The sequence below is a fragment of the Acanthochromis polyacanthus genome, chromosome 18 (genome assembly GCF_021347895.1).
Source record: "Acanthochromis polyacanthus isolate Apoly-LR-REF ecotype Palm Island chromosome 18, KAUST_Apoly_ChrSc, whole genome shotgun sequence".
Lineage (NCBI taxonomy): Eukaryota > Metazoa > Chordata > Actinopteri > Pomacentridae > Acanthochromis > Acanthochromis polyacanthus.
Genome location: NC_067130.1, coordinates 35,139,368 through 35,151,149, shown reverse-complemented (window position 1 = coordinate 35,151,149; position 11,782 = coordinate 35,139,368). Strand labels below are relative to the sequence as shown.

Here is an 11,782-nt window from a genome sequence, read left to right as displayed (position 1 = left end):
CTTCTGAAACTTCTTACACAGTAGATGATACTGTACCGAAACAGGCTCTTAGATAAGTGCCTTTAATTGTTTTTCTTTCTATGTAGAAATGATGCTTGGCATTGAGAACCGGCTTTTCCAGGGCAGTGGCAAGAAAGGAAAGAGTCCAATCTATTCCATTAGCGACCTAGAAAATGGCTTCTACAGGTATGCATTATTTTGTAGTTGTTCTCCATTGTACTATTTATGCATTATTGTGTAAGTGTGTAAAAGTAATACTTTGAGTTTGTTAACATACAGAACTGCAGGAGAAGTTTTTTCCGTCAGCCTTGCTCAGGGTGGGCCGGCGCCATGTTTCTTCAGAAACTGCTGTTACCAGTTCCTTGCAAGAGGAGACTCTGATACTCTGCAGTTAACCAAAGATGATGTGGATGATTTTGAATATGCTTCACTCATTGACAAGGTGAGTTTATCTGCTATGACTAGCTGTAACAAGTGAAATGCTTTTCATGGTGTACAGTATTTAATTGCTATCTGGTTCCTGAGCTGGTGATGTAATATTAGGAGGAAGCAGCAACCGATCTGACAGAGCTGACAGATGAAATCGTGAGTTGTGGTTACACAGAGCTTTTAAAGTCTGACAGGAAGGACAGTATCATAAGGTACGTACAACAGTTACATTTCTGTATTTAGTACACTGTTACACAGCTCTTCTGTTCGCTGATGTAATAATTTAGATATTGAGTCATGATTTTAGGCACATTGTATATCTGAAATTAAAATGTAATTAAAAGATAAATGCATAATTTCAGGTTTTGGTCTTCATTCAGATATCTAAACATTTTATCGTCTGTTAAATCGTTATTGTAAATCCCTTTTCTCTATAGAGCCATAGTGCTACATGCTACAGACTCCTATGCTTCAACAAATCAGAGATGGCATGAGGGTTTACAATCTTCTGGAGGTGATTGGGATGCATCCAACTCTCTGCTCACACCTTTATGTCCCAAAAGAGGATGACAGAGTAAGACCACTGCACATCTCACTACATTTGCTTAACTGTTACAAATTATATTCTCTGACATCATACAGCATGTTGTATGGCCCATCTCTTTAAATTACGTAGGTATATGCTTCAGTGTGTTTTATAAGAGTATTACTTGGAGCCTTTTGTTTTAGTATCTATCTCTTACTCCGTGAATTTACATTTTCCTTTTCATTGCAAGCCGGATTCTGATTACATAATGAATATCCTGGCACCTGTGCTAAGTGAGAAGGGAAGTCCAAAACGAGCAAAAGAGAATTCCATCATCAACTTCTTCCAGGACTTTCTGCAGGACCTTGAAGTCACAGGTTTGTTGGCTCTATCAAAGGTTTTGCAACATATTTATATAAATGTCATGGTTTTTTCTTATTTAACCCTGATATATCCCTTATTAAGGTTTGGATGAAGAACATGATGAGGGGAACTGGAGTCTGGAACAACAGGAGTCAAGATTGTCTGTCCCGTCAATACTGCAATGGTTGACTGGTCAAAGGCACAAGCCTCTTCTTCCATCAGATCGGGCAACTTTCAAAATAAATGTAGAGTTTGACCACCACTGTAATGAAAGAATGCCTGGTCATAGCATCTGTTTCCCTGTTGTCAGCACGAACACTGTTACATTTCCTGTTGAACACATGCAAACATCTGCTCAGTTTCGACATGTACTGACAATGGCAATTAGAATGGGCAGAGTTTTTAGTAGGGTGTAGGAGCCATGTTTTTCTAATCTGTTAGATTAGAAGATACTGTTCAGTTTTCTCCTTGGCCTGCATGTTTGCAAAAGGCAGCAGTCACCCTACAATAAATAATGGAAGTCACAACGGAACTGTCACCCAAGTCTGTGTGAATGTTTTATTTCAAACATCTACAGTAAACAGTTCATTCACAATTCAAGAGTGAGCTATTACAAAGTCCAGTGCCGCTGTGTAAAGGGTGCCAAAGGATTGATGGTTGTCATCAGTTCTACCATAGCCTGCGGATCCAAAGGGCAATGGACTGGTGGTAGAACTACACCAGCACTGTCGTCCAGGTCGCCATCCAAGACATTTTGCACACTCTGAAAATGACATTTTGTTTGTAATCGTCAAAGAACATTCAAATTGAAACACTAGATGTGATTTAAATCTTATGTTAAGAGGATACACACAATTTTATGATCGCAGTTCTTTGTGCTTTCAGCCACTTCAGCGATATTTCATCATTTTTAGTTTTAAATCACTTATTTGATTTAATATTTTCAAGCTTTACCTCCAGATTCTCTGGGGCAGCCACGGGACTCTGGAGAAGCCCAATCGTCCAGAGCTGATTGGGAGTCAGATTTTGTTCAGTTCGCAGAGGACGGTTGTCCCACCCATCCTTGAAAGTGTCAAGGTCCACTCGGAGACGTGGTACAAATATGTATTGAGCACAGAATAAGTGCAGACTGTTGGAGGGATCTAGCAGGCCATCCTCTTCAAGACCATGAAGCAACTCATAGCAACCACTTGTTAATGCCATCCACACGTCACGCCACAAACGCTCAACCCGAGAAGAAAAAGAATCACACAGAAATAGACAAAACACAAAAGACGTTTGTGTGATGATGGAAGCTGTACTATTTCATCCAACAAGACTGTTTATACTGAGTCTGGATTATGTAAACGTCACCACTGAGATTTTTTAACATAATGTTGAAATGTTCAGCATAAAAAATAGTCACATTTATGGAAGTAAATGTTCAGTTTGAATTTGAATTTTTATGGTGGAATTTTTTTAGCATGAAAATCATAAAAATTCAACATAAAAAAAAAATCAGTGTCAGAAAATTCAGTGTGAAAAAATTAAACATCAAAAAATTCAGCGTAAAAAGAGTCAAAGACAACATCCGGGTAACCAGGGAGGAGCAATCGATCCCTGACTAAATTATCCAGTGTTCAGCCAATCAAATTATGTCTCATTGGTCATGTGACACCAACCATGGAAGATGCAACACAATGATGTCAACAAACTGGAGCGATGGCTCTTCAGTGAATGTGTTTATATCTGTCATTTGTTCGTGACATTAAAAACAACACATATTACCCGACATAGCCGCAAATGAACGTCATCTGAATATCTACACTGAACTTTTATGAATGCTGTGACGTTCATGCAAATTGCATTAGTTACTAGCCAATGTTGTGCGAGCAGACAGCGAGGAGGATGACTAACAGCACATTAAACCGTAAGACTGTTACCATGGTGACAGTAAAGCATGTCTGACGTGAGTTTGTGTTTATTGCTATAAGCAGTTGGTCAGCAGGTGTCATGACCAACTCATGGCAGACAAGGCTGTGAAACAGGCCCAACATAATGTGGGAATAGAGTTAATGATGAGAGATATCCTATTCGTAGATGATTATTGTCATTTAAAAAGGGCCACCCCTGTAATATTTACTTAATGTAATTTCTGTAGCTACTTTTCTTTACATAAAATGTATTTAAATAATGTTAAAATCATAGTACTGTGCTGTGGTAGTCTGAACAGACATGCAGTAGAAGCAGAGTGTAGTCCCTCTGTTTCGCCACAAGAGGGAGAAACCCTGATATGCTGTGAAAACGCAGATGCTTATGTACTACGATGTCTTTTATTGCCATTAAAAGAAGAAAGCCACCTTAAGTCTCAATTATTAAAGTGTGCCACCCGTATTTCAGGCTCTCTTCTCAAGTTGTGGGTCGACAGAAGAAAAGCCTTTGGAGTCATAGGAATATAATAAAACACTTAGGGGACCAGGTCAGGACCAGGTTATAAGTTTCAGCCTTAAATCACCAGTAAAAGCGCCGCTCTTTCAGTTTTAACTCCTTTTGACTTAAATTCCTTTTGTCTTTGTTGATTGACAATTCAGCAGATCTACAGAGGAAGAGGGATGTTTCAGATGGTGCCGATTGCTGCATTTCCTGATGACGTTCTTAATCAGTGTTACTCTTAATATTTACCTCCGATTATGCACACTTTTTCCAGATATGTAGCTTGCTCTTCCACAACCACGAACAGTGAACATGCAGGGTGCGATGCCAACGTTTTCGACCCCTTGGTCACCTCGAACCCTAAATTATGACACAATAAGCAGACAACATAAAATGTTTTCAGTTTATAAAATGTGGTGAAGAAATGAAAAAAGCAAAGGCACTGCTCTTTTCTTACCTTAATGGGAAACCAAATCTTTCAACTGAGCCCATGAAGAAGTCAAGAGCAGCTGATGCCTTGTTATTGTCAGCTGCACTCAGGTACATTATCTGAAGTGCAGTGACAAAATACCTCAGTCACTGTGCAACACATAATAATCAATAATAAATAAATGTTAAAGGTTTACCTTTCGTGAATAGCCATCAATCCCGGCAAAGATAACAATACCATATCTGGCAAGAAAAGGCGATGAGAAAAAGTCTAATCTTCATTTCAGATATTCACATTGAAAAGCCTTTTTTACTAAATGCAACTTTTTAGATATGTACAATGACAGTTTACCTGATCAGTTTGTGGTTTGTGTCCACATGAACCAGCGAGTGGGGACCCTTGACAGAATATACTCTTCTGGCAACACAGCCCAAAGATGCCGTTCTCTCCAAGATTCCTGCAGAGTCCACCGGTGCACGGATGATGAAACCTGCGCCCAGCTGACACGGTGTCCCATAGCCTGCAGTTCACCTTTCATCATTCTACAGCCTATGTGTGGCATCCTCAATTTAACTGAACGTACAAGACTGTCAAGCTCCTCATCTGTTAGATTGCTGTATGATCCCTTAACTGACAGACCGTATTCATTCATCCGACGAAACACTGTCCTTTCAGAGACACCAAGAAGCTTAGCTACAGAGGGGATAGACAGCTGCATGTCAATTAGATTTTGCAGATATTCTTTGGATATAACAAACTGTTACCCCCTCCCACCACCCTGCACCTCTACACAAGTAGATGCTGGAAGTCTCTCCTCCTCTTGGAGATGAAGTAGTCTCAAAACTTCAGATAAAGACTGAACAACATTTTGTGGGAGCTCTACTATAGCAGCAAAAGATTGGAAGAGTCTCATTTCATGGCTCAAAACAAAGCATAAACAATCCAAATCCAAAGGCTGACGTTGCAGCACTTCCTGCAGCCTTGTCAGCAGTCTCTCCATAAACTGCCTCCCAACTGAAGGTGCCTGTAATTAAAAACAGTTACAGGCAGCAGTGAAACACAGTAATGAAATTAATGAGTGCTCATTGCACAGATTTGATTAATCATTAACCTAGAACATGTGAACAAAATTTGAACAAAATAAATATATAATATAGTCTTCAAGTTTGCATGCTTTTTCGAAAGGCAGCCACACCAGTATGTAATAAAAACAAATACATGTAAAGATACATATGGAGGCAATCTAAACAATTTCATGAACTTACTGTTGTCGGTTCAGATTGTGAGTCCGCCATCTCTCTCCACTCATTCATTTATGACCCTTCAAATTCCTAGAAAACATTATTATTGTCATTAGACGCACATTTGGCACTTTGTGGTCAAATGTTTGCTCTGACTGCAGTCAATCCGTTATTTTGAGTTCCTGTAATAATTGCTTGAAAATCAATATATTGTGCAGCCTTATTAAGTTGTGGTGAAATAATATTTGAAGAATCCCTCCTGTAAGTGGAAATGTGTCTGTAGAAACGACTCAAAGCCCTTTTACAGTAGCTAGCTTAGAGAACATTAGCATGTTTGCTAAATTAGCATAATATGAAGCCTAAAGTGGTTTTAACGCCACAAGGTTCTGTGTGGAAAAATATTATATGATAATACGTACAAAGAGAAACGGACTTACTGGCGTTTTCGAAGTCCCGGGTCCAGGTGAACTCTCATCCATGCCTGGTCAAACAGTCTTACTGGCGTTAGCCAGCACAGGGCAGCTGCTTCTTCTTCTTCTTCTCTCTTTTTAAATGGCGGGTCGCAAACAACTTAAGGTGCATACCGCCACCTACTGCACAAGAGTGTGTATCATCATTCAGTCATTTCTATTTACCTATTTATATCTTATTTAATAACCCTGTGTCCCTCAGGAACACAAGTAGCGCCCTCCTCCCTTTCCTTATCTCTTCCCCCTCTCCTTCTGTTCCCAACATTCCAACTAAACTCCACTTCCTACCCGACTCCTTAACTTTCCTCTCCAACATTTCCCTTTCCACTGAAAATTTCCTACACTGCATCACCACATGTTCCACGGTTTCTTTAACTCTGCATGTTTCACATAGATCATCTCCTCGTTTCCCTAACAGATACATGATATTGTTAAGCCCAGTGTGTCCTACTCGTAAACGTGAGATGACAATTTCTTCCCTCCTGCTCCTTTCTTCGTAGCTATTAACTTTCACTGATTTTTGAATTTTATGAAATCCCCTACCCTTCTTATCTTCATCCCACTTTTTCTGCCATTTTTCCAGTCCTTTCCTTTTAATTATTGTTTCCCCTTCTCCTCTGCCTAATTGAATATGCAGTGCTATTTCTCCCTTAAGTGATGCTTTGGCTAATTTGTCTGCCATCTCATTCCCTTTCACCCCCTCATGTGCTGGTACCCAACAAAACTGTACATCCACACCACCCCGATGTAGTCTAAATAGGCTATGCTGTATTTCCATTAGAAGATCTTCTCTGTCTGAATTAGTTGTCTGTATACTTTGTAAAGCTGCTGCAGAGTCAGTGCACACCACCACCCGTTCTGGTCTGACTTCCTCCACCCACTGCAAGCATACAATAATGGCCACCACCTCTGCTGTGTAAACTGATAACTGATTCGAAATTCTTTTAGATATACATATATTGAAATCTGGGATAAAAATACCAACACCCACATATTCATGTTCATTTTTTGATCCATCTGTAAATATTTTAAGGTGGCTGTAATAATTTTGCCTCACATATGTATTTACTTTTATCCCAGTTTCTGCCCTACACCATTCTCTTTTCTTTTCTAAAATGCACATATCCACTTTTATTTCTGGGTACAACCATGGAGGAACATTACTTATTGGATTAGCTATTGCAAAATCCAAATTCTCCATGTTAAGCTGTTTCACCTTATTATTTATCTCCCATCCAAAGCCTCTCCTTTTAAATGTGGAATACTCCCAGCACTGTTTTAATGTATTAGTCACGGGATTCTCACCTCCATACCCTTTTAATTTTACCCAGTAATTTAATGCAAATATATCTCTTCTTATCTCCAGTGGTACTTCTCCTGCCTCTATTATGACTGCATTAGTTGGTGTTGTTTTAATGAGTCCTGTACAGATTCTCAAAGCCCTATATTGTAACCTGTCTATTTTTTTGAGAGTAGTTACTGCTGCCGCTCCATATATTATACAACCATAATCTATGGCTGACCTCATCAATGCTTTATATATGTCCAGTAATGCTTGTTTATCTGCTCCCCAATTACACCCAGCAACAGCTCGTAAAAGGTTTATTGATTTTTTACATTTTGCTTCTAAATGTTGAATATGAGTTTTCCATGTATATTTATTGTCCAGCCATAGACCTAGGTACTTAAACTCAGTCACTTTCTGCAAAGGTTGCCCATACAACGTTAGATTTATATTATTAATCTCCCTTTTATTTGTTATTATCATGTAACAAGATTTACTGACTGAAAGTTTGAACCCCCACTCATATGACCACCTCTCTACCTCCTGAATCGCATTCATCACATTTTTGGTTACATGAGCCACATTTCTGCTTCTCATCCATATAGCACCATCATCTGCATAGAGGGCTGATTTAACATTCCAGTTTAGATTTGAAAAAATATCATTAATCATGACATTAAACAATATTGGACTAATGGCACTTCCCTGAGGAATACCATTTTCTACCTCAAAATCCTGAGACAGCGTTGTTCCTACTTTTACCTTAATTTTTCTATCCGTTAAGAAATTTATTATCCAGTTATAAACTCTTCCACCAATACCCATTTGGTTAAGTTTAATGAGCAGACCATCTCTCCACACTGAATCATATGCTTTCTCAATATCAAAAAAAACAATAATCATAACCTCTTTCATTTTTAAAGTCTTTTCAATCTCATTACTCACTCTAACTAAAGCATCCACTGTTGATCGCCCTTTCCTGAACCCATACTGCCTAACATTCAACAATCCTTTCTGCTCTAAATAAAAAGCTAATCTATTTACTATGATTCTCTCCATCCATTTGCAAATATGTGATGTTAATGCAATAGGTCTGTAATTGATTGGATTTCCAGGATCTTTTCCTGGCTTGCTAAAAGGCAGAATAACTGCCTCCTTCCAACTCCTAGGTATCTGTCCCTCTCTCCATATTTTATTGAAAAGATTCAATATTATTTGCATTGTTACTTCAGGAAGCTGACGGAACATTGCATAACATAGTTGATCTTGTCCTGGAGCCGTGTTACCTGTGCCTTGCAAGGCTGTTTTTAGCTCTTTCATTGTGAACTCCATATCTAATGGTGAGCTACAATTTTCTTTTATTTCCCAGATGTTTCCATGTTCCCTAAGAACCAATTCTCTCCTTTCCCTGTGTAAATCATCTAGATGATCACCACTATGAATGGCAGCAAAGGTTTTCCCAAGTAATTCTGCTTTTCCTTTATCTGAAGTAATCACCTCATCTTCATGAATCAGTACTGAGGATTTACCTGAGTTCCTGTTACCATTCATTTTCCTAAACATGGACCACACCTGATCTAACTTGGTTTCTCTCCCAATGGTGGAACAGAAATTTCTCCATGATCTCTTCTTTGCCTCTTTAATTATTTTCCGAACACACGCCCTTTTTCTTTTGAACTCTATTAAATTCTCTTGTATCATATTTTTCATTAGCTTTCTAAAAGCCCTGTTTCTTTCTTTAATTGCTTTAGTGCATTCCTCATTCCACCATGGAACTACCCTTCTCCTACTCCCTGTTGTTTTCTTACCAACATTCAAGTTTGCAGCATCTATAATATGTTCTGCAACCTGTTTAGCATTATCCTCTATATCACCTTCTAGACTGATGAGGCCTACTGTGACTTCACACCTATGTTTAAATTTCTTCCAGTCAGCTTTATCAAAGCACCATCTCATAAAGGTGCAGCCCATCTGTTTGGATACCTCTTTATTAATTTTAATTAGTATTGGAAAATGATCACTACCTACCAGAGACTCATTCCTAACTCTCCATTCACAACAATTAGCTAACGATTCAGACACTATTGTGAGATCTATACATGAAAGGGCACCTCTATTTACATCAATTCTAGTCCCTTGTCCATCATTAAGACAAACCAGTGACCTTTCATCTAAAATTTCTTCTATTATTGAACCATTTCTATCCGTATGATTACTACCCCATAAGGTATTATGAGCATTGAAATCACCACACCATATTTCTCCTCTGTGTGGATTACCAGCTAATTGTTCTAACACTTCTACCTCCAGATTTTTACACGGGTTGTAGAAATTTATTATCTTAATATTTCCTTCAGTTCTTCCACTGCATACTTCAAGGCTCACACCCTCAATATCACTAGCTGTTGGTATCCTCCTGTAAGCTAATCCCTCTTTAACAAAAGTAGCACACCCTCCACCACTCTGATTTCTAGTCCTATCTTGTCTAATTGAACTAAATCCAGGAATTATAAAATCTAAATGGGGTCTCAGCCAAGTTTCCTGAATACATATAATATCTGGGACAGTCTCTAGTGAATAAATATAACTTTTGAGTTCTTGTCCATTAGCTATAAGACTCCTCGCATTCCACTGGAGAATAAAGAGAACCATAATTGATGTTTTACTCAACTGTTTGTCCATTTCCAATTGCTTCCTCTGCTGATAATAACGCATGTATTTGGTCAGCTCTTAGATCTTTCATTTCCAAGAACTTTCCTGCTGCTTCCACAATAGTTTTGATTTTATCACTTTTCCTCGTCATTTGTGTGGCAACATTAATGGTATGGCAGATAAAGGCCACAAACTGGATTTTATTGACAACTATGTTATTTTCTCCAATATTGCATTTATGACTACAGTCACTCTGTACAGGATTCTGAATTTGGCTCATTCTTGTATGGGTCTTGTCTTGCCATGTTTTCCTTTGGACCTGCTCACTTACAATGTTTTGATTAGTTCCCTTCACTCTGACTTTCTTGAGTGCTTCTGAGTATGACAGCTTTTCTGTTATTTTAACCCTCTGAACTTCTCTGGCTTCTTTTTGAACTATACAGCCTTCATAAGCTGCGCTGTGATCCCCACCACAATTGCAACATTTAACTTTAGCTTCTTTTTCACATTTCCCATACTCATGCTGTCCTCCACACCTAGCACATCTAAGTTTACCATTACAGTGTTTGGCTATATGCCCCATTCTTTGACAAGCAAAACACCTGAGAGGTTTTGGAATAAATTCCCTTACACTGAAATTTATGTACCCCATTTGCACTGATCCGGGTAACTCTTTCTCAAACTGAAGAATCACAGCTGTGGTATCTTTCAATACTCCATCCCTTTTATTTTTTATTCTTGTTACCTGAACCACCTTGCCTCCTCTAATTTCTTTTTTAATGTCTTCCGCCGTCATACTTAACGGTACTCCCGTAATGACACCTCGAGCACTCGCCAAAACCCCAGGAACGTGAGTTTTCATTCTCTCCCCAAGTAAGGTGTTCATGCCGAGGATTTTCTCTTGTTGTTGCTTACTGTCTGCATGAATCATAACTTGTTTGTTTTTCATGAACCTCGCGAACTTGATTTTGCCAATCTCATCCTCGATTGCTTTAGTAATCTTTATCGGGTGATAATGACCACCATCTTGATTGAACTCAATCACTACCTTCCATTCACTTGTTTGTTCATATTCAGACTGCTTTTGAGGACTATGCCTTGACTTTTTCCTCTGATTCGGTTCTACTTCACTACCATCAGACCAGCTTAACTCCCGTTCTTTCCTGTTTCTCTCTCTAGCAGCCCTTTTCTGTCTTGCAGATCTGGATATCATCCACTCCATTTCATTCTCGTTAACACCATCTGACTCAGCTGACATGATGATACAGTCAAAGTACAGTTTATGCGACCCGCCAAACAATTCGCTCCTACCAGCCAAAAATCTCCAGCCCAAATCCCTTGTGGAAACTCCTGTGAGCCAGTCTCTGGAAATCAGCTCCTCCTCCCAGCACAGGGCAAATCTGTCCCCTTTCCTCAAAACCAAGAAGCGCGTTCTCGCGCTTTAAGCCCCGCCCCCCAGCCCCCGCCCCTCACGCGAAAACACTGCCAGTAAGATTGAAACTTCACTTTCAATGCCAAAACTTTTTTTTTTTTTTTTTTTTTTTATTGTACAAACTCTCGTAGAGACAAAATATCGAAGCACAGGCACAAGATCAAGTTACACAAGCAGGCAACAGTAAATACAATGATTTACAGGATCAACAAATCTTCCACAGTTTGACAAATCTTATCTGCCAACAGGTTAGAGTTTCTTATAAGATTAATGGAGGACAAATATATTTTGAATTCGTTTTTGAAACACTCCAAATTAGGTAGTTGTTTTTTCCATTTGCATTTATGTAAATGATATTTACCCATAATAATGACAAGGTTAATCAAAAGTGAAGTTTCTTTTTTAAGTTTAGATTTGTATAGTAGAACATCTTCAATTGTAAATTGTTCAAGATCACTGAGTTTGTTACTCAACCATGTGTGTATATTTTGCCAAAATTTTCCACTAATTGGACAAAGAAAAAATAGATGTTCCGTTTTTTC

At 38.7% G+C, this 11,782-nt stretch overlaps 1 long non-coding RNA gene across 1 annotated transcript; it reads left to right on the top strand.

The window, feature by feature from the left end:
* The first annotated feature begins 360 nt into the window (after window positions 1–360).
* On the top strand, window positions 361–1,829 carry LOC110972519 (uncharacterized). Its single transcript, XR_002597344.2, has 4 exons — window positions 361–641; window positions 867–1,003; window positions 1,206–1,332; window positions 1,421–1,829. It is a non-coding gene; the product is annotated as an uncharacterized LOC110972519 (long non-coding RNA).
* The last annotated feature ends 9,953 nt before the right edge of the window (window positions 1,830–11,782 follow it).